The following is a 23,834-nucleotide window of genomic DNA, read 5'->3' as shown; positions in this document are numbered from 1 at the left end:
ATCTAACTACTTTATTGACCTTGCCATATCCTTTTTACCCATGTAAACAAAGGAAACTACAAATAAGAAAAATTAAAATTTAGGCTAACACTTAAGATTAACTATATGATTTTAAGTACAATCTATTTATCCATCTCTTCCTATACAGAATGTAGAAAGTTAAATCTAGAGTTATTGCTTTACATCAGTCTGAGAACTTTTCAGCTTGCAATAGAAGAAATTCAGCAGATTTGAAAGCTCTTTCTGCATTGGATTCTGAATTTTTTCATGTATTAACACTTTTAATTATTATACAAATTGCATGAAACAATACTGCTATTTTAAAATGAAGGAAGAAAAATGCTTTGTAACTTAGCTATGTTTATATAACCACTAAATGACAGGATTCAAACTCACATATTTTACTTCCAGAGTCCCTTCTTTTAAACTCTGCATTTTCATAACTTTAATCTAAAAATAGGTGTAACATTTTTAAAAGAATATTCTTTGAATTATTTATTTGAACTTTTGGCATATATCAAAGATGATCACATATGGAGTTCCCATTGTGGTGCAGTGGTTAATGATCTGACTTGTCTCTGTAGAGGCACTGCGGGTTAGGGATCCAGAGTTGATGCAGCTGTGGTATAGGCTGCAGCTCTGGCTCGGGTTCAATCTCTGGCCCTGGAATTTCCATATGCTGTGGATATGACAGAATAAGCAAAAAATTTAAAAAAAGATGATCACATAAATTTTACTTTTAATCTGCTCATTTAATTTGTTAATGGGAAAAATCATAAATTTTGAGAAATCTGATGGGTTTTATTCAGTGATTCATGAATTGAGCAGCATCCAATGTAGGAGACATAAAGGAATTCCAAAGAGTTGTACAAAGTAAAATGAAATTGTTTTAAATGGAAGAAGCCCATGGTTATGTGAAAATATACAGTTAATGAAAGATGTATATAGATGTGGAAATCATGGGAGACTGTTTTAAGGAACTAAATTACAACTGAAATCTAACATTGTGGTAAGACATCATTGAATGAATAATGGGTAGAAGAGAATACTATCCACAGGGAAGAATAAATGTGAGTATCTGGTCTAGAAATCAAGGTAACTAAGCAACAGACAGCAGCCTCTTTGATGGCAGAGTGTTATGAAGAGAGTCATGCATTCTTGCAAATCCCTTCAAAACACACACTTGTGAAATCTTCACAATGCTTATTCCACAGTGTACTGCAAGTATTAGCTAATGCAATCAAACAAAACAGTAAATTAGAAGCATATGAAATAGAAAGGAAGAAGTAAAACACTGTTTGCAGAAAAATAAGTTAAATATACCTAATGAACTTAGAGAATCATAGGCAAAATTAACTTAAACATTAAAACAATTCAGTGAGCATAGAATATCAACTTAATATGAAGAATTAGTAGCCTTTATATATACAAACAATGACAGAGAATATAATGTTTGAGAAGCTCTATTTACAATGGTAAATAAAAGTAAAATACTTAGGAAGAAAGTTAAAAGAACTATTTAAAATGAATATAGGAAAACTTTAAAACACCCCTGAAAGACAGTATAGATTTGAACAATTGTAAAGATATCCCTTGTTCTTGGATAATATGGCTCAATGTCATATAGATTTTGGTTCTCTCTAAATATTAGATATTTAATGCTATGCTGCAAAAATTATCCATAAGCTTCTGTGTGAAACAAGTTAATGCTTAATTTGATGTGATAAAATAAATATTCAGGAGTTGTCAGGAAACCACTGAAAAAGAAAAGCTTAGAGAATCATACAAATTTAGAGTTGAAACTGCTTGGTTCAGGTGCTTGAATAAATAGGTAAGCAGTAGAAATATACTTTAGTACATATTTAATATATCATAAAATAAGCTTCTCAAATCACTGGAGCAAAGATTTGAGCTTTTAGTAAATACTACTGTTGGCTTACTAAATGAATAGCCATTGGAAAAAAGGTAAAATTTGATCCGTATCTCACAAGTATTAATTCTAAATGAATCAGAACTATGAATAAATACAATAAATGAAACTGGATAAACATTAAAAGAAAATATGAGTGAATTATTCTATAATCGAGATGCAGGACAAGATTTGTTTTTCTTTGATTGCAACTACCTTAAGGTAAAAACCAGTATAATGTTAGGCTTACTTTCTTACCACATTCTCCCAGGGACATAGATGTTTAACCAACTGCCTCTCTCCCAAGTTCTGACTCTGTTTATGCTCATAATCATTACTTCATTTCCTCCAACACCATGAAATCAATAGAATATCTGTTGGCTTCTCTATCTTTGGTAGTGGTAGTCCCTAACTAGACTAATTTTCAAGATATATGCCAAAAATCATCAAATGGCCTGAGGAATGAAGAGCTTAACAGAATTTGCTTATCTCTCTGTAGTTCCCTTTTTCTTTAGGATATTTGCTTCTTGAGAACTGTTTCTTTTGGGAATTCTCCATTGTCTTCTAACAATTCAGGAGTGATTGCTATTTTTTTTTATATTTTATCTGGCCAGTTCTATATTTCTCCCTGGTTTATTTGACTGTTGCAATTATTTTATCATAGCTCTACAGAAAATTCTGCCATCGTTTTAAGTGATTTTTTTTGTTAGAGTATAATATACAAATAGAAAATTGCACAAATACAAATGGACAGAACCAATAATTTTCAAGAAGAAATACACTCTTATAACCAGCAACCAGATCAAAAATAGTAAAGTAGTAAATCAGTACTCTTGTGCCTGTTCACTGCCACTCCCCCAAACCACCCAAGAATATGTACTATTCTGACTTCATAGATTAGTTTTCCTTACTGTTGATCTTCATATGTAAGAAATCAGTGTGAGTTTGTGACAGTCTTATTTTGCTTAACATTTTCTTTTTCACATAATTATTTTACTATCATGTCAAGGTCTTATTTGTGTTAGTGAACTGATTGATTTTAAAATATTAAGCCATCTCTGAATTCCTAGAATAAAATTTGGTTATGACACTTAGCTGCAATATATTACCTGGATTTTATATTATGATATTTTGTAAGAATCTTTGTGGCCATGTCCATAAGGATTATTTATAATATTTATGCTCAATGTAATTTTTCAAATATTTGGTTTGTGTCTGCATTTTACTATGTGTTTCCTATTTGAACTACCTATCAATCTTTACTTGAATATTGTGATTAATCTGGTACATTTCTCAATGCATCTTCTCATTTATTAATATTTTAGTTCCATATTATTTCTCCATTTTAATGGCTAACATAGGATTTATATCTCTTTGGTTTATTACAGTTTAATAAAGTGAAAAGTTTATCTCTCCCCAATAATTTTAATAATGTTAAGACTTTAAAGCAATTTACTCCCATCCATGTACCTCACTGTCACCTTTTGTCTGTTTTCATGCATTTTAATTTACTTATACTTGAAACCCCACGGAGAGTATCATTTTGAACCCTCTCTCTTTTTCTCTCCCTCTTGCTTTTTCTCTCTCTCTCTTACACACACACACATACTTTCATACATGTGCAAACACACACACACAATCTCACACACAATCTCACATGGCTACCTGTTCCCCTGTTCTTCATATCTCCTTCATTTCTTTATTTCCATCTGACATTATCATTCTGCGTGAATAGATGAAAAGTACACTTTGATTTCTTTTAGATCACATTTAGATTGGTGCTCATTTTTGAGCACATTCCACTCAAGAAGTCTTTGTTTATGTTGAGAAGTCACCTGTCTATTTTATTCTTTTGTTGCTCCAGTAAAGGTAATGTATTTTTATTCTTAGCTGCTTTTAAGATTTTCCTTGTCATGGAGGTTCAACCATTTTACTAAATCAGCTAGATTTGGCTTCGTGTGTGTGTGTGTGTGTGTCTCCTCAGAGTTTTCAGAGCATCTCGAATATATATTTAGATATATTTTATCAACTCTGTCAAATTTTCTCTCTTCTTTTCCTGAAACTCAATATAAATATCAAATCTTTCACAGGGTAGCATATGACTCTTGCTCTTTTCTTTTCCTCTTTGCTTTAGTTTACATATTTTCTCTTGATTTTTGCTAACAGTTCACTGATTCTGTCTCCTGCTATTGTCTAATTTCTTATTGTGCCAGTTAATTATTTATATTATTGAATTTTTAAATTTTAGATTTCCTTTATGAATCTTTAGTTCAAAGATCTTAAGTAAAATTCTCCATCTTTAAAAACATTTTCTGGGAGTTCTCATTGTGATGCAGCAGAAACAAATCTGACTAGTAACCATGAGGTTGTGGGTTCTATCCCTGGCCTCAATCAGTGGGTTAAGGGTCTGGCATAGTGGTGAGCTCTGGCGTAGGTCACAGATGCAGCTTGGATCCTGGATTGCTGTGGCTGTGGTGTAGGCTGGCAGCTGTAGCTCCAATTCAGTCCTTAGCCTGGGAACTTCCATATTTTGCAGGTGCAGCCCTAAAAAGAAAAAAAAAATCTCCGTCTTACACTACTCCTTTAAAATTTTAATCATGAAATTTTAGTCTTTGTGATTATACTGAAATATTTGAATCACATATAAGTCTTCTTGATTTTTCAGTTATATTTTCCCATATATTGGACTCTTTAATACTTATTGATTAAATCATGGACATTGTGGATAAAATATGTAGGTGTTCCACATGATATATTTCCCTTTCAAAGAAAGGTCACCCTTTCCTCTTTTAGGGAGATAGAATGGGGATCTTTGCCTTAATTCAGTCAGAAACAGCTGAGCCAAACTCTTTTGTACATTTGTTATTACTCCATCTATGTCTGTTTTTCTGCTTTTCCTAGAGAGAGGCCATTCCTCACAGGTGTACCTTCCACGGTATGTGCTGAACTGATTAGTTTTTTTTCTACTTAAGATATAAAGACATTCAAAACCTCTGTATACTCAGAAGTTTTTGTATTACCTCTCAATCTACTTTACTCATGTGTCTTCCAAAGTTTTCAGTAAGGTGAGTAGAAAACTGGTTTCATTTAAGCTCAGTTCTCTGGCTATTTTTTTCTCACTAGGATCTTGATCGCCTTAGCTTTTAACTTTGTTCCTCAATTACTGAAAAACTACAAAAGCCCTCCTGATTTCTCTATCTACCAGAAGTGTTCCTCTGTCTAGAAAATGTCAAAAGTTTTAAATCTCTGGTCCTACATTGAGCAAGAAAAAAATGCAACTGCCAAATATCAACTCATCTCTGGAATTTGCTCTTCTATTTCTTGTGGTCTCATTTAGTTATCTGATAAATTTAAATAAATGCTTATTACTAATGTGGTTGTTATTTAATATATTTTCTTCTAGTTATTAGATGGAGCACTGGTTTTCTATAGGGTACTTTGTCATACTCCAAGGTGTAATCTACTTTCTTTCATTCATTCTTGGATTTCTTTATTAAAGTATAGTTGATTTATAATGTCGTGCCAATTTCTGTTGCACAGCAAAGTGACCCAATCATACATATATATTCCCTTTCTTATATGACCCTCTATCATGGTCTATCCCAAGAGAATGGATATAGTTTCCTGTGCTGTAGGGTAGGGACTCATTGCTTATCCATTCTAAATGTAAGTTTACATCTACTAACCCCAAACTCCCAGTTCATCCCACTCCTTCCTCCCCCCCGCCCCCGATAACTAAAAGTCTGTTCTCTATGTCTGTGAGTCTGTTTCTATTATTTTTATTTTTATAAGATTGTTTTATAGGTATAAATTTATGTGTTCAAAGTTATTTTTAAGAAATTTAAAGATATTTCAATATTTACAAGTATCTATTGTTTCTTTTGAAAATGAGCTGTCTGAAGTTCCCGTCCTGGCTCAGTGGTTAACAAATCCGACTAGGAACCATGAGGTTGAGGTTCGATCCCTGGCCTTGCTCAGTGGGTTTCGGATTCGGTGTTGCTGTGAGCTGTAGTGTGGGTCACAGACACAGCTTGGATCCCTCGCTGCTGTGGCTGTGGTGTAGGCTGGTGGCTACAGATCTGATTGAGAACCTCCATGTGCCGCAGGAGCGGCCCTAGAAAAGGCAAAAAAAAAAAAGAAAGAAAATGAACTGTCATTCTAATTTTTACTTGCTAAATAATAATATAATAATTCTTTGCTTCTCTGCCTTCTTTCAAAGAAGTCTCTCAAAAGTGAAACCAAGTAATTTCTGCTTATTTCAAATTGGTTATAACTGTAGGTACAGCCACACCAATTGGTAAAAGAGGCTAAGAAATATGTTTTTTTTCTCAACTGATTTTATTGCATGCCTCTTCTTATTGCATATAATCACAATGGGTATTTAATATAGATATTATTTCTCATTCAAGATGTAATCATTGCAATGAAAAAGTAAATACTTCTAAAGCTGATAGATACAGAAGAGGAAATTAATAAAATAGATTAAAAATCTTTTGAGAAGATTGCTATAGTATATCATGTTTATGTTAGAAAAGATATCTTAAATAAATTATTTTAAAAATAAATTTCTAAGAATTCACTTTGTGGCTCAGTGAGGATGCAGGTTTGATCCTTGGCCTTGCTCAGTGGCTTAAGGATCTGGCCTTGCTGTGAGCCATGGTATAGGCCAGCAGCTGTAGCTCCAATTTGACCCCTAGCCTGGGGCTCTCCATATGCCTTAGGTGCAGCCCTAAAAATAGCAAAAAACAAAACAAAACAAAACAAAACAAAACAACAAAAAGCAAAAAAATAAAATAAAATTCTATAACTTTTAGTAATTTTTCTACAATGAATTAATTAATTGTATGTAATATATATATATATATACCGTCTGTCTATTTACATCTATTATCTATTTATTTATAATCACTCTTATAGCTATTTAAGAGAAAACAAAGAATGAAAGTTGAAAAGCAGACAGAAGAGCTATTAATCTTATAGTTTTCCTATGTATATATCAGTGTTGTAGCAGTTGTGGGGTAGAAATTAAGAGCAGTAGATATGACTAGATATAACAAATATGACCTATAGCAGTATTTTTCATAATATTGGTGGTAAAAGACCTTTTTTAAAGATCACTAATCAATTATAGACCAACATTTTGTAAAATAAAATAAAAATAAGGTACTACGAAATGAACTGTCAGAGACACAAAGGTGTAATCCTGGCTTTATTATTAGATTCAGCTGATATATATTATTATATTAAATGGCTATAAGGATTTCTAAATATTCACTCAATTTCTGTACAATTTCTGTACTTATCTCATGCCAGATTGCTAACAAATAATTTGTGGACTACACTTTCATTAGTACTGCTCTAGAGGTTGTAAAGAATGAAATGGAAAGCAGTGCTCTACCGTGGGGCTATTACTTTTGTATTAATATGAAGGTAATTTTGTATTGGTAGTTTTATAGTAACAGTATTGACTTCATAGCTTGAACAACTGAATGGGTATTTTTAAAGCATTTATTTATATTGAGAAAGCTTACAAATAATTATTTTGATAGGACACACTCTATTATTTGTGTAGCATGTTAAGTTTGAAGAGTCTTTGAGCATGCAAGAGTGATGTTTCACCTAGACATTTACTTATGCAATCTTCCCAGTAATAGGTAAAGCTGAAATTTCACGAGATTGTATTTCTTCCATTAGTAGTCTTTTTGTAGTATATATCTCAAAAGATCATTTTGTTTCTCTCTTGCTTGGATGCTGTGTTGTATTGAAAGCCAGGTTAAAAATAATTATATTTTGTTTCATTTACTTCTAATTTCCATTATGGCCCTTCCTTCCATACCAAATTTACATTTTTTCCTTTGTAATCATACTTTTAATTTTGCTATCTGTGTCTGAGTGATTTTGCAATTTTTATTTTCTCTTGCTTTTCTAAAATTGTGTAAAGACGTGTGAAGTTATCCTTGTTTATAAAAATGCATTCTGGTCAGCAATTAAAAAGCACATGAAATTTATAAATTCATATCTGTCTACAGTTCTGGAAATATTCTTTTTTATTTTTTTGATTAATTTCCTCACCAATCTTTCTATGAAACTTCTTTTAGATTAATGATGGAAATACTGACCATATTCCATATATTTTATTTTTTGTCCATCCTTTTTTCTTTGTGATAGAATTGAACTTTGTTTGGTCCTCTGGTTCTCTAACTCTTCTGTAGGTTTACTTAGCAGTTCAATCTATATATTGCTTTTATTTAAATATGATTTATCAAGTGCTTCATTTTTTAAAAAAATTGTATCTGAGTTTTTTCATGGAACTATTCTGAATTTTCTATGTTGTTTGGCTGGTAAGACATTAATACTTCTCGTTGAATACGCTATCCCACTGTTTTGGTATTTTTTTAGTTTTATGGTGACATTTTATTTGAGAGAACCTATTGGCCTATCAGTTTTGTTTGTTTTTGTAATGATAAACTACCTCAAGAAATAACAACTGATCATCTTGCTTCTCCTACTCCATGGTGAAGACTTATTTAATTTTCTGATAGATATTTGCTGCTAAACTTAAGTGTGTTGAACAAGTAGGGAGATATACTAATTTAAGTGTTAATTTCATTCCAAGTCAATTATCCTGGTAAATGTCCTACGAACTCCTCCCACCGCTTGTGTCAGCAATTCTAGGATTAAATACTATATACTCTTTTTTTTTATAATTCACACTTATTCTTAGTCATATATGTAATGCTCACCACTAGCCTTTATGCTGATTTTTCTCTATTGTTTGGTTGCCTACGGCTTGTACTCTAATAAATTTTTCAAGAAATTTCCTGAGATCTTACACATTGATAACTCTTTTCTTTAGCCTTTAGTTTTGAAAATCTGTTGACAGATATAATATTCTTAGTTCATATTTTCTTTTTTGGATATCTTAGATATTTTAGTCCACATTCTTCTGGCCTAAATAATTAAGGTTGAAAAATGATGAAGATTTGCTTTCTTAATTCCCTACTCTATTCTTTAACTCGATACTTTTACTTGACTGCCTCAAGTTATATATTTGACTTCTACTGATTTTTTTTACGTATGCTTCATTGTTGGCAGTTCTGGTTTTATTTTCTCAGGAACATGAAACACCCTTCCAATATATCATTTTAATTGCCTTTAATACTCAAGAGTATTTTCCTGAATTACAATTTTTAGTATTTTTCACTTTATTCTTGCTTTCATTTTCTTCCTTAAAAACTCATATTTTTCATATTATGTATCTTCTTTGCCATCTAATTCTTTACTTTTCTTTGAATTTTTAAAAATCTCTTCCTTTATTTTATAAAATTGTTGTTGTTGTGTGTGTGTGTGTGTGTGTGTGTATTTTTCCTTTTTAGGGCCCCACCCATGGCATATGGAGGTTCCCAGGCTAGGGGTCTAACTGGAGCTGTAGCCACTGGCCTACACCAGAGCCACAGCAACACCAGATCTGAGCCACCTCTGTGACCTACACTACAGCTCACGACAATGCCAGATCCTTAACCCACTGAGCAAGGCCAGGGATCGAACTGGCAACCTCATGGTTCCTAGTCGGATTTGTTTCCCCTGTGCCATAATGGGAACTCGTATGAAGTTATTATTAAGGAATAATAAATATATAGAGGAGCAAACATAAATGTGAAGCTAGTTAAACTGTCATAAACTGAAGTTACCCATGTAACAACATATTAGTGAAAAAAACAACATCATCAACACTATAAAAAATTGTTCCTGCCCCTTTCTAATCTCTACTGCCCACCTGGCTAGCCATAATTATGATTTTTGAGCAGCTTATTTCAAATGTGTCTTTTTTGTATGTTCTATATGAAAGGAATTTCTATGTGAAAACTGAGGCCATTTCACTTTTTAAGTGTTTTAAAATGGAAAATTTCAAATTATTATATATTGGAAAGTCTACATCTTCACTGTATTTTTACTATTTATATTTTCTCTTTGATATATTCCTCTTGTACTTGAAACTTTATTTTTTTTTGAAGTAAACTGAAAAAATGACTGTATATCTTTGGAGATCTCAAGATAAAGTAAATGATGAAATGTGTAGCACTTAATTTACTCTAGTCATTTCAAATTGTACTGAACACGAAGATTATTTCTAATATGGATTAAACTTAATGATAATTCCTTCTAATGATGATTTTTACAAAATAGAACTTATTATATGTGTGTTTGAAATTCTTATAGAAGTATAGCAAACTAATTTGATTTAAATTGGTTCTCTCATAGCTTGAAACTCATTGGAAGATACAATTAATGAAGCCCTATTATTATCATATTAATCTATCAGAGAAAATATGAATTTTTAATACCAAATAAGTAGTTCCCATTGTGGCACAGTGGAAATGAATCCAACTGGGAACCATGAGGTTGCGGGATTGATCCCTGGACTTGCTCAGTGGGTTAAGGATCTGACATTGCCATGAGCTGTGGTGTAGGCTGGCAGCTGTAGCTCCAATTGGACCCCTAGCCTGGGAACCTTCATATGTTGTGGGTGTGGCCCTAAAATAAATAAATAAATAAATAAATAAATAAAATTCCTAATAGAAAACTTATATATTCTTAGCATTAAACAGCTATTACTATAAAATTGGTGGCAAAAAATAAATTTCTTTCTTTGTCTTCTTTCCAATTATATTTAATATAACACTTTTCTCTGATCTTTTGAGACATGTGAAAATATTTTGTAAACTGTAAGTATATATGTAAATATTAAATGTAGTTATAGCTACATTTTTAGTGTAGTAGATTTAATGCATATAAACTAAATCAGTGTAGCTGATGTCTATCTATATGTAACAATTTTACGTAATTGGAAAAATTAAGATTTCCAAGTATAATTTTTCTACATGTAAAACATTCAGTACCAAATTAGCATCTGTTTAAACAGTTGTCTAATCAAAATTCTATTGCCTCTCTGTGGCAACTAGTGAGAAATGAAAGCCTAGGCAGTAAGTTGACAATGCATATTCATTCATCAAATATTTTTGGACACTTTCTCCATGCCAGAGATTATATTTAAAATTCAAACATAAATAAAACATGATAACTTGCATTCTAGTTATGGAAAGATAGGTGTGGACATGGAAGGGGTAATAATTACTGTACTACTATGAGCTTTGCATAGGCCAGGATTATTATATAGTATTTAATTCTTGCAGTTGCTGTGATTAAAGGTTTATATATATTATAGATGAAAAAAACTGATGCTCAGATAATTTTTGTGGTCAACTAAAAGTTAAGCATACAGTTAAGTCCAGGAGCTGAATCAGAATGTCTGCTTTTCTCACTTTTATGCCCAAGATCTTTCCATTATATACCATGTGGCTTGTTTGAAAATTTAAATGTACTTGTGACAGTGCTGTATAAGCATTTAATTAATCTCAAATTGGGAATTAGTTTTCAAAGTTCAAAGGTTGACATATAAATATTCATGCATTAGGATGCAGAATATGTTATTTTGTCTTGCAAAAGTAATATGCAAAATCTTAGCTAAGTGGTTATATTACAGCATATTATTCAGTAGTTTTATGATTTTGTTTTTAGCTACCTGTTTCCATTCTTTTTTAAAATATGCTCATTTAATTTTTCAAGGAATGATATTTTTTCTTATTTATACATGAACAATTTATGGCCAAATCAAATGAATTCCAGCTATTTCTAATAACAATGTTAGAACCTGAATAATGTGAATTATTTCTTAGATTAAACTGAATTTACTTCAGGTTCTATTTATTTGCATTGGTCAGTAAATCTTTCAATATACCTTAAGGGCTCAAGAAACTTGTTCAAAGTTCTAAAGGAAAATTTTACCCCTAGTGGGAAATGTTATTCTAGATGAGATCCTGTAGCAGTCATGATGTGCTATAGTTACAGAGAGTGATTCTTCTGGAGAGATATGATACATAGAGTATCTTTGGTGTATATTTATGTCTCACGTTGTAACTAAATTTATTTATTTATAATTCTAAATTGTGAAAAATAGTTATCTGAAGTTAAAGATTGTCTAAAAAATTAAAAATAGAAAATAACTGGTACATTCAAATTTCTTCTAAGTTTAAAATGGTCGTAGACCAGAACATCTGAATATCTGTACCCTTTGTAGTTCATTTTCAGAGTCAAAATTGTGAAGTGCAAAGGACCTTAGAGGTACTTCTTGTTAAGTTTGCCTCTCTGCAGGAGAAACATTTTATATCTTTGATAACTTCATTTCTTAGGAAAAAAAAGATATGAAAGGAAAGAAAAATATAAAACTATATTTCTCAAAGGTAATGTATGAATGCCATTAAAAGAACTGTTCATATATGTCTTAAATTAATTTTTAGTACTGTTACTTTTTTTTTTTTGAAGCCCACTCTTAGGCTTTCATTCAACATAGTATTGGAAGTCCTAGCCACAGCAATTGGACAGACAATTCAATGTGGAAGAGAAGAGGTTAAAATTGTCACTGTATGCAGATAACATGATACTATATATAGAAAACCCTAAGGACTCCACACAAAAACTACTATAGTACTGTTTCTTAAATATAAACGGTAAATTCTTAAAACCTAAACTACCAAACCAAAAGGAAATTTGTAAGTTCATATATGTAAGACTAGAAAATCAGTAACATTTTGATCAGAAGGATTAATTTGTTTTGTGAGTTGACATTTTATTGAAAAACTAAATTGTTCATAGTGTGGCTTTTGTACTCCTACGATTGTTCAGGTGCTTGTGAGTTTGGCATATCTATGTTGCCATTTGAAATCGGATAAATGATTTAGTTCACCATTTTCCTCTAGTTAAACCAGAGGACATTTATTCATACATAATATTCTGATATCATCCAGTCCTCACATAACAGTGATGTACTATATATATATGTATATATAGTAATGTGTTTATATTACTATAATATAATATATATTACTATATATTATATATTACTAATATATTATATATTACTATATAATATATTACTATAATATAATATAATAGAAGCCAATACTGTCTTTGGCTTCTATTAGTTTACTGCAATTAAAGTGGTAAAGGCACCAAAGCAAATATAAATGAGAACGTAACAGTGAACAATGAACAATGAAATTGCATAGTAAGTAATGGTTGTCATTCAGACCATTTTAAAATTAAATCTAGATATTATAAGAGTACATTATTATCAGTAAAATAAAAAGTCACTGACCTATGTTAATGGTTATAGAGGAGTAGAAATGGCATATTGATCAGCTCATCAACCCAAAGGGATTAGTTTATCACAAATGAAATTCAGAGATGTCTTCTCTTTAATCATCTTTGGGATATATCTCTAATCCTTAGCAATTAATTATTTGTCTTTCTGGATTAATTGATATGCTAATTACAGAATGTTTCTATAATCTTTATTGAAGCTGCAAACTTTTCAAGCATATCAATTCTTGTTCTAAAAGAAATTCCAAATATATCAGTATAATAGGGAAATTTATACTTCTTAGTATACTTCTTATTCTAATTTCCACTGAATGTTATCTTAGCCTTTTATAGCTTATAAATATTACAGATGTCTTCTCCCAGTTTGTGGTTTATTTTTCAATTGCTTTGTGGTGTATTTTGAAAAGGAGAATTTTTACAATGTTAGTATAGTCAATTGATCAGTCTGGGGTGTATATGTGTGTAAGTGTGTATTTGAGTCTCATTTAACCTATACATCCCTACTCCATGGTGAAAAATGCTTTTTTACATTTTTAGCTGAATAAAATTTTGATTTTCACACTTAATTTCCTTGTACATTTGTAATTAATTTTTCTGTAAGATATGTTTTGGGCTGAAATATGTCCCCATAAATTCCTAAGTTGAAGCCGTAACCCCTAGTACCTCAAAATGTAGCTATATTTGGAGATAGGGTTTTTTAAGAGATAATTAAGTTAAAAATGAATTCATTAAGAGAGACCGTAATCCAATATAGCCAGTGACCTTATAGGAAGAGAAGGTTTGAACCAAGAGACACAGTGATGAACATGCCACAGAGGAAAAATGATGTAAGAACACAATGGAAAGGTGGCCATCTACAAATCAAAGATTCTTAGGAGAAACCAAGCTGGCCAGTACCTTAAATTTGGACTGCTAGCTTCCCAAACTGTAAGAAAATACATTTGTATTTTCAAGCCACCCTGTCTCTGGAAATTTGCTATGATAGCTCCAACAAGCTAATACGTGATCACATTTTTGTTTTCCACAAGTATGCCAACCATTCCAGGATCATTTTATAGTTTCTCCTTTTACCACTGCTCTATGGCAACACCTTTGTCCCTGTATCGAGTTTCTATTTATGTATGGCTCATTTTCTAGGGCCTTTGTTCTCTTCAGTCTGTTTATTTAGTCCTGTTCAATTCCACACTGTGATAATTATTACAGCTTGAAAATATAACTTGATAGAGAAAATATTCCTACTTCATCATCTCCTTAATCAGTGTCACCATCAGTCTTTTTAATACAGTATTTGTCTGGATTCATAGCCAGAGTTGTTAATCAGAGTAAAGGCAAGGCAAACAATATATACGTCTTCCAAGAACTACAGATAAGATAATTGCCAGAAATGAAAAAATACATTTGAAAAAGAAATAAGTGAAATTCCAGAAATTAAAAATATAAAATAAAAAAGTATTAGATGGCTTAAACAATGAAAACACAACTGAATGGAGTGTGGTAAGCTGGTAGGTATACCTGAACAAATCACTCCATGTGCTGCACAGAAAGACAGAAAAAATATACATGAGAGAGAAAGTAAGAGTATGTGAAAGAATGCAGAGATTTAAAATGTGTCAGCGTAGAATCATGGAGTGAGAGAGAAAATGAAAAAGTAATATTTGAAAGAAAATGGCTACAGTTTTTCAAGACCAAAGAAAATAAAAATTCACAGATCAGGATTTGTAACATATCACAACCAGAATAGACAAAAATCAATCTGAGTCCAAACACATCAAAGTAAAACTGTAGAACACAAAAAAACAAAATATTTTATGCAGCCAGAAGAAAGGAAAACCAGAAGAAAGAATGAAAATTAGATAATAAGGAATTCTCAATTGCAACAATGGAGGGCAGAGATGGATGGTATAATAATTCCATTAAATCATTGTGAAAAATTGTCAGCGTCCCTTTAAGTTCTCAGAAATATTACCATTCAGGAAAAATTACGAATTAAAATTCCACCAAAAGAGCCTGCGGTAAGGTTATTTTCTAGGATATATTTTAAAAAGAAGAAAAGTAATCTCAGAATAAAGGTCTGTGTTGCCAGAAGAATGAAAAGCAAATCAAATGAAAAATGTGTATGTGAGTAGCTCACTACTTGATTTTCATCTCTAAGTCTTGCAGGCTGAAATTCAGTCAGCTTTTCTCCAGATAGGATTGTTTCTGCTTTGGCCTGTCACCAAGGGGAGTAACTGACCAGAAACAATCTTAGCCCCCTTAAGATTTCTGCCTCAGAGCAAGCAGCTTGGTTCACAGGGGGCCAGGGATCAGATCATTAGATCAGCTCTTTTATTGGCACCTACCTGAAGGTACCACACTCTTCCCGTTTGCCTGTTGCTCCCGGCTTCAAGCTGTGATTTCAAATCCTGTGTGTGCATGTGCAGGCGCACACTAGTTTTGTTTTGTTTTGTTTCCCATTTGAGTGTGTGTGCATGTTTGGGGGCTAGGTTTGTGTCTGGTGATGAAATGAGGGTAAGGTCACCTAAAGATCTTCCTCTACCTCCTATGAGGGCTTGAACAGTTTGTTTTGCCCCTATCCCTACTGGGAGGGCATACAGAGAACCTAGCTGACAAAGACACTAGTCACAACTGTTTAACCATTTCTTGTCACCTGTAGTTGACAAATGCAGCTTTTGTGGTTATGAAGAAAAAAAAATATCTATCTCTGAAGCAAAGCAGGGTTGAATGCTTTGTTTCATAGAAGGCCTATTTCATTCTTCTTATTTTTAAATAATAAAAACAATGTGGCAAACATAAACAATCTTGACAAGGGAATGGGGAAAATGACTAACAAGATTTTATAAAGTTATAAAGAAATAAAGTGTGGTTTTCCTGTTTTGACAATTCTCCAGGACTGCTTATTATCCCTTAGATCATTGTCCTGATTTCTTTTACTTGAACTCTATTGTAGCATTTATTACTAGGGTAAAGCAGTATATATTTTTTGGTCCAGCTTTTTTTTCCCTTCTTCATCTATCCATGTGCTTTGGTTTGTTGCTTCACATTGCTAGTTATCAGATTAGAAAGCTTTATTGAGTATCTCGTGTATCTGTGTCCTTACATGTTTGTCCATCTGGCAGTTGTAACTTAACTTTATAAACTTAGTAAGCTTTATATGAAGAGAAACATTATACCTTGAAAAGAAAGCTTGATTTGCTGAAACACATGTGGTAGTTAAATCCTCTTAATCTATTTATAGAATAATAACAATTAACCAAACTGCTCTACTATTCCAACAGAGAGCTGAAGTTGGTTTTACTACACCATGTCCCTAGGATGTGTCAATCATTACTTTTTTTCTCCAAAAAATGATAGTCTGAAATTGTAAGTGAGTGTACTGGAACCTAAGACAGTTTAGGAACTTATTAAATGTTCTGTTATTTTTTTATTCAGAAGGCTTTTAAAATGTATTCTGGGCCAATCAATAACATTGCTTTTCAAAATTTTTACTTCACAGGATGCAATGATGTGAGGTGTATTTACTTGAAGTTGTATTCTCCAGTGTGGAGAGATTTTCCTTATATAAGTCTTTATTTACTTTTGAGTGAAAACTGGTGAATTCTTTTTTTTTAATTTTTTATGTACTGATTTTTATTTTTTTTTCATTATAGCTGGTTTATAGTGTTCTGTCAATTTTATACTGTACATCATGGTGACTCAGTTACACATACAAGTATACATTGTTTTTTATGACATTATCATGCTCCATCGTAAGTGACTGGACATAGTTCCCAGTGTTAATACAGCCAAGGAGGATGGGGAGGGAGTGGGATGAATTGAGAACTAGTGAATTCTAATGAGTATAAACCATTGCTTTTTATGAGACAATCTTGTTTTACTCCAAAGTGACTACAATGTTATAGAAGTTGCTTCATCTGCAGCAAGTCAAAATTTTGTTCATATGAACTTCTTGGCTAGAGACTGTGTCTAGTGGTCTACAGTGGTTTCTGCTATTATATTTACCAGGAAAAGGATAGCATGAACCCCCTGCCAGAGGTTTTTTTTTTTTTTTATTTTGAGGAGCATTGGCTAAGAAGCATTGGTTGGAATTTGGCTTTTATAAAAAAGAATATTGTGAATTGTATGAATCACTCTTTATAAATTATGGAGTATATGTAATACAAAATATGCCTTATTATAACATATTAGTTTATTTGTTTTGCCATTGATGATTATTATGTAACATTGTTTGTCTTTTTTTTTAAATAAACTATTATTTAGAGAGTTTTGATTTTCAAAGCAAAATTGACCAGAAAGGAGAGAATTTCCGTATATTCATTATTCCCACATATATACAACCTCCTCCACTATGAACATATTGTACACTGGTATATTTGTTACAAATGCTGACTTTTGATACATCATTGTCACACAAAGTCCATTGTTTACATTAGGGTCCCCTTTTGGTGTACATTCTATGAGTTTTGACACATAGTTTTTGACATGTATCCATCACAATAGTATCAAACAAAATCACTGCCCTAAAAATCCTTTGTGGTCTGCCTGTTCATCCTTCCTTCTTTCTTGTCAACTACTCATCATTTTACTGTCTCTATAGTTTTTCCCTTTCTAGAAAGTAATTCATTTGGAATCAGATAGTGTGCAGTCTTTTCATGTTTGCTGCTTTTACTTAGTAATATATATTTAGGATTCCTCATGTCTTTTTATTGCTTGATAGCTCATTTCCTTTTAGCACTGAGTAATACTCTGTTACCTGAATGTACTATAGTTTTTTATTCAGTCACCAACTGAAGGACATCTTGGTTGCTTTTAAGTTTTGGCAATTATGAGTTAAGCTACTTTAGACATCCGTGTGAAGGTTTCTGTATGGACATACATTATCAACTCCTTGGGAAAATACAAAAGAGCATGATTGCTGGATTGTATGGTAAGGTAGTGCTGAGTTTTATAAGGTATAACCAAACTGTCTTCCAAAGTGGCTGTACCATTTCACATTCCTAGCAACAACTGATGAATGTTCCTCTGTTTCTGCATCTTCACCAGACTTTGATGTCAATGTTCCAGATTTTGGCCATTCTAATAGATATATAGTGATATACATTGTTGTTTTAACTTGCAATTCTCCAGTAGCATATGATGTAGTGTACTTTTCATATTTTGCCATCTATATATTATCCTCATGAGGTTATCTCTTCAGTTCTATGGCCCATTTAAAATGGGATTGTTTGCTTTCTTATTTTTGAGTTTTATGAGTTGTTTCTAAATTTTGGATAACAGTACTTTATCAGATGTGTGTTTTTTGCAAATATTTTCTCCCAGTTTGTGTTCTTATTATCTTAAAATTATCTTTTACAGGGAAGTTTTTAATTTTAATGAAGTCTAGTTTATCATTTATTTATTTCACCGATCACACCTTTATTATTGAAAAGGTCATTGCCATTCTCAAGTTCATCTAGGTTTTCTCTTACATAATATTCTAGAATTTTTATAGTTTTGTACTTTACATTTAGGTTGGTGATAGATTTTGAGACAATTTTGGTGAAAACTCTAAGTTCTGTAGATACATCTAATTTTGTGTGTGTGTGTATCCTGTTGTTCCAGAACTATTTGCTGAAAGGACTATTTTTGCTCCATTGTGCTGCGTTTGTAAAATATAGTTCACTATCTTTACATGGATATATTTCTTGGCTCTTTATTCTGTTCCATTAATCTGTTCTTCTATTATGTTACCAATACCACAATAACTTCAATAGTTTCATAGTAAATCTTGACGTTGGGTAGTATCAGTGTTCTGACTTTGTTCTCTTTTATACTGTGGTGGTTATTCTGGGTCCTTTGCCTCTTCATATTAACTTTAAAATCAGTTTGTCAATATCCATAAAATAACTTGCTTGGATAGTGATTGCAATTGCATTGAATCCATAAACCAAGTTGGGAAGAACTGACATCTTAACAATATTGAGTTTCTATCCATGAACTTAGACTATCTTTCCATTTGTTTAGTTATTTGATTTTATCAGATTTTTTTTGTTGCTGTTTTTCTCATATAGATCTTTTTTGTAAGTTTCATAACTATTTCATTTTTGTGGTGCTAATGTAAAGAGTATTCTATTTTCAGTTCATTATATATATATATATATTTTTTTTTTTATTTCCCCAACACATTATTTTTTTCTACTATACAGCACGGTGACCCAGTTACACCTACATGTATATGTTATTTTTTCTCACATTATCATGCTTCATCAGAAGTAACTAGACATAGTTCCCAGTGCTACACAGCAGGATATCACTCCATTCCAAAGGCAAAGGTCTGTATTCATTACCCCAAACTCCCATCCATCCCATCCCTCCTGCTCCCCCTTGGCAAACACAAGTCTATTCTCCAAGTCCATGATTTTCTTTTCTGTGGAAAGGTTCATTTGTGCCATGTATTAGATTCCAGATATAAATTATATTGTATGATATTTATCTTTCTCTTTCTGACTTACTTCTCTGAGGATGAGTGTCTCTAGTTCCATCTGTGTTGCTGCAAGTGGTATTATTTTGTTCTTTTTTATGGCTTGAGTAGTATTCCATTGTGTATATATACCACATCTTCCTATAATCCAATTTACACAACTCAACAGCAAAAACATCAACAACCCAATTGAAAATGGGCAAAAGTCCAGAGTAGACATTTCTCCAAGGAAGATGTGCAGATGGCCAACAAGCACATGAAAAATGTTCAACATCACTGATTATTAGAGAAATGCAAATCAAAACTACCATAAGATACCACCTCACACCAGTCAGAATGGCCATCATGATTAAGTCCACAAATAACAAATGCTGGAGGGGGTGTGGAGAAATGGAAACCCTCCTGCACTATTGATGGGAATGTAAGCTGGTCCAGTGATTATGGAGAACAGTATGGAGGTACCTTAGAAAACTATACATAGAAATACCTATATGACCCAGCAACCCCACTCTTGGGCATATAGCCGGACAAAACTTCCCTTAAAAAAGACACATGCACCCACATGTTCATTGCAGCACTATTCACAATAGCCAAGACATGGAAACAACCCAAATGTCCATCAACAGATGATTGCCCTATTTTCAGTTCTAAATTTCACTTTTTCATTGCTGGTATACAGGAAAGCAATCAATTTTTTTTAATTAATCTTGTATCCTACAATTCTGCTCTAACTGCTTATTAGTTCCAGAAATTTTTCATTCATTTGTTTGGATCTTCTATATATAAAATTATGTCATCTATGAACAAAGGCAGTTTTATTTCTTTCTTTCTTCTCAATCTATATATCTTTTCTTGTCATGTTGCATTAGCTAGTACTTCCAGCATGATGTTGACAAGGTGTGGTGAGAAGGGGCATCCTTGCCTTCTTTGTAATCTTTGTGGGAAAGCTTCTAGTTTCTTACCAGTAAGTAGGATGTTGGCTATAGAATTTTTTGCAGATAATCTTTTTTTTTTTTTTGTCTTTTTGCCATTTCTTAGGCCGCTCCCATGGCACATAGATATTCCCAGGCTAGGGGTTGAATTGGAGCTGTAGCCGCCAGCCTACGCCAGAGCCATAGCAATGCAGGATCTGAGGTGCATCTGCAGCCAACACCACAGCTCACAGTAATGCTGGATCCTTAACCCACTGAGCAAGGCCATGGATAGAACCCACAACCTCATGGTTCCTAGTCGGATTTGTTAACCACTGAGCCACGAGGGGAACTCCTTTTGCAGATATTCTTTATCAAATTGAGGAGTTTCTTTATGACTAGTTTGTGGAGAATTTTTAATGTGTGTGTAGGTGTTGAGTTTTATTAATTTTTTTCTGAATCTATTGATAAGATTATATGATGTCTTTTAATTTGGATGTGATGTAATGGATTATAACTGAATTTTGAATGTTGTTATCCCAACCTTGCATACTGGAATAAATCCCACTTAATCATAGTGTATTATTATTAATTTTATCCTTTTTTGGATCTGATTTGCTAACCTTTTTTTGAAGACTTCTTCGTCCATGTTTATGAGAGATATCAGTCTATGGTTTTTGTCCTTGTAACCTATTTATCTGGTTTTGGTATTGGAATAATGCTAGACTTGTAAATAAGTTAAGAATGTCCTACTGCTTCTACCGTATGAAAGAGATTGTAGAAGTATTTTTCCTTGTGTAAGTTTTGGCAGATTTCATCTTTCAAAGAGTTATTCCATTTCATGTAGGTTATCAGATTTGAGGCCTTTGAGTTGTTCATAGTAGTATTCTTTATCCTTTCAGTGTTCATGAGAATCTGTGGTGATGTCTCCTTCTATCATTTCTGATATTAGTCATTTATGTCATCTCTCTTTTTCTTATTCTGGCTATAGTCTTATCAATTTTATTGATCTTTTCAAAGAATAAGCTTTTGGTTTTGTTGATTTTCTCTCCTGATTTTATGTTTTAAATTTCATTGATTTCTACTTTAACTTTCATTATTACTTTCTTCCGCTTATTTTGGTTTTAGTTTACTTATGTGGAAACTTTGATCATAGATTTTAGAATTTTCTTTTCTAATGTATAGGCATGTAATGCTATAAGTTTTCCTCTGAATACTGCTTTCATTAGTCTCATGGCTTTATTTTTGAGAACTATTCTGGGGAAATATTACCTAGATTCTGGAAAGTTCATTTGCAAACTTACCCCAAAGCTATGAGCACACAAGCTTATACTAAGATTTGCAAATTAAACAGACCATATTCTGGATGCCACTGTTAGCACCTACTCATTACTTCTTTTCTACAGGAGTTAGTCTTTCATTGGTGACTGTACAACCAGGATCAAGGTAGAATTTTACTGCTCTGAGAATGATGCAGTCAAAATTCACAAAGTTGAATTGTGTCAATGGGTTCTCTCTAATTTTTATGAAGTTTCACAAGAATTTTCTCCAGACCATTGTGGCTTCAACTAAAATGACGCCATCCTTTTTATAGAGGTGTGTCTGTTGAATTACATAACACACATTTTTTATTTTTATTTTTATTTTTTTTGTCTTTTTTGTCTTTTTTGTTGTTGTTGTTGTTGCTATTTCTTTGGCCGCTCCCGTGGCATATGGAGGTTCCCAGGCTAGGGGTTGAATCGGAGCTGTAGCCACCGGCCTACGTCAGAGCCACAGCAACGCGGGATCCGAGCCGCGTCTGCAACCTACACCACAGCTCACGGCAACGCCGGATCGTTAACCCACTGAGCAGGGACCGAACCGGCAACCTCATGGTTCCTAGTTGGATTCGTTAACCACTGCGCCACGACGGGAACTTCTAACACACATTTTTTAAAGTATAGTTGATTTTCAATGTGTGCCAATTTCTGCTGTACAGCAAAGTGACCCAGTCACATATATATATGTGTGTGTGTGTGTATATATTTTATCATATTATCTTTCTTCATGTTCTATTTGAAGAGATTGGTTATATTTCCATGTGCTATACAGTAGGCCCTAATTGCTTATACATTCTAAATGTAATAGTTTGCATCTACTAATCCCAAATCCCCAGTTCATTCCACTCCCTATCCTCCTGCCTTAGCAAACACAAGTCTGTTCTCTATAAGTCTGTTTCTGTTTTTTAGATAAGTTACTTGTGCCATAATTTAAATCCCACATACAAGTGATATTGTATGGTATTTGTCTCTCTCTTTCTGACTTACTTAGTATGAGAATCTCTAGTTGCATCCATGTTGCTGCAAAAGGCATCTAGAGTATGTGCCCAAAAAGAGAAGCAGCAATTGCTTCTGTTCCCCACCTAATTATGCCCGCTTTCTTTTATGCATGCTTTTAAGAAGTTTAAAAATATATGTAATGTTTTTACAGTGGAATGCTACTCAGCCATAAAATGATAACATATTTTTAAACTTCTTAAAAACAAGCAGAAGAGGAAGAGGGCATAACCAGGTAGGGAACAGAAGATATTGCTTCTTCTCTTCTTGGGTGCATACTCTAGATGGATGATTTAGTCATTGCATTTTTTAGAGGCACATTGTTGGCATAATGGGTTTTAAAATTACCTGGTGAACTTGTGAAAATACTGTTTCTTGAAACTAGTTTCAGGTTAATTAAATGAAGATTTCTATGGCTGAAGACTGAGGAGTCAGTAGTATATATTAGCTCTCTAGTAATTATGAAACACAGTCAGTAGAAGAGCAGTGCATTATAGGAGACAATGTAAAATCAGCAGGCTGTTTAAAATTCAAATGAAACTCATGGGTGGTTTTTCTGATATGTGTAAAGACTGTTAAAGAGTTGCACATATTTATGTGCTATTTTACCCACCAATCAATGGGATAGGTCTTCTCCCCTGGACTCTGTTGTAACCTCAAACTTATTTTTTCCTATGTAAGAATTTGATTCTACTTCTTCAAAGAAATGGTGTATGATCTAAGACACACATAGTTCAAATAGTGTTATGAGTCTTTTGAGTTTGGTGGCTTATAACTTCAGGTGAATTAATATGGAGTGAATTCATTAGTTTGTCCAGAGCTAATGTGAGTAAAATGGAAGTTCTAGGTCTGCTCATTTGTTGCAAATGTTATTGCTAATGAATACAGATAAATCTGGCAGAAGCAGACAAATGAATATTTATTTTCTGAATTATTGAAGTACCCTAAATTAACATGGAGGTTTTTTTTTAATCAGAATTTCCTACCCTTTAGTGCTATATATGCTCTGTATGCCTTAAATT

General features: G+C 32.7%; 1 long non-coding RNA gene across 1 annotated transcript in view; it reads right to left on the bottom strand.

The window, feature by feature from the left end:
* The window catches only part of LOC125121012 (uncharacterized), a 31,361-nt gene extending 15,844 nt beyond the window's left edge, over nt 1-15,517 (bottom strand). Inside the window, exon 1 of the long non-coding RNA XR_007133373.1 lies at nt 15,469-15,517. This is a non-coding gene — a long non-coding RNA (uncharacterized LOC125121012). The remainder of the gene's footprint in view (nt 1-15,468) is intronic.
* Between the last annotated feature and the right edge of the window lie 8,317 nt (nt 15,518-23,834).

The sequence above is a fragment of the Phacochoerus africanus genome, chromosome 2, assembly GCF_016906955.1.
Source record: "Phacochoerus africanus isolate WHEZ1 chromosome 2, ROS_Pafr_v1, whole genome shotgun sequence".
Taxonomy (NCBI): domain Eukaryota; kingdom Metazoa; phylum Chordata; class Mammalia; order Artiodactyla; family Suidae; genus Phacochoerus; species Phacochoerus africanus.
Note: the sequence above shows the minus strand (reverse complement) of the source record. Positions and strands in the feature narration are given on the sequence as shown.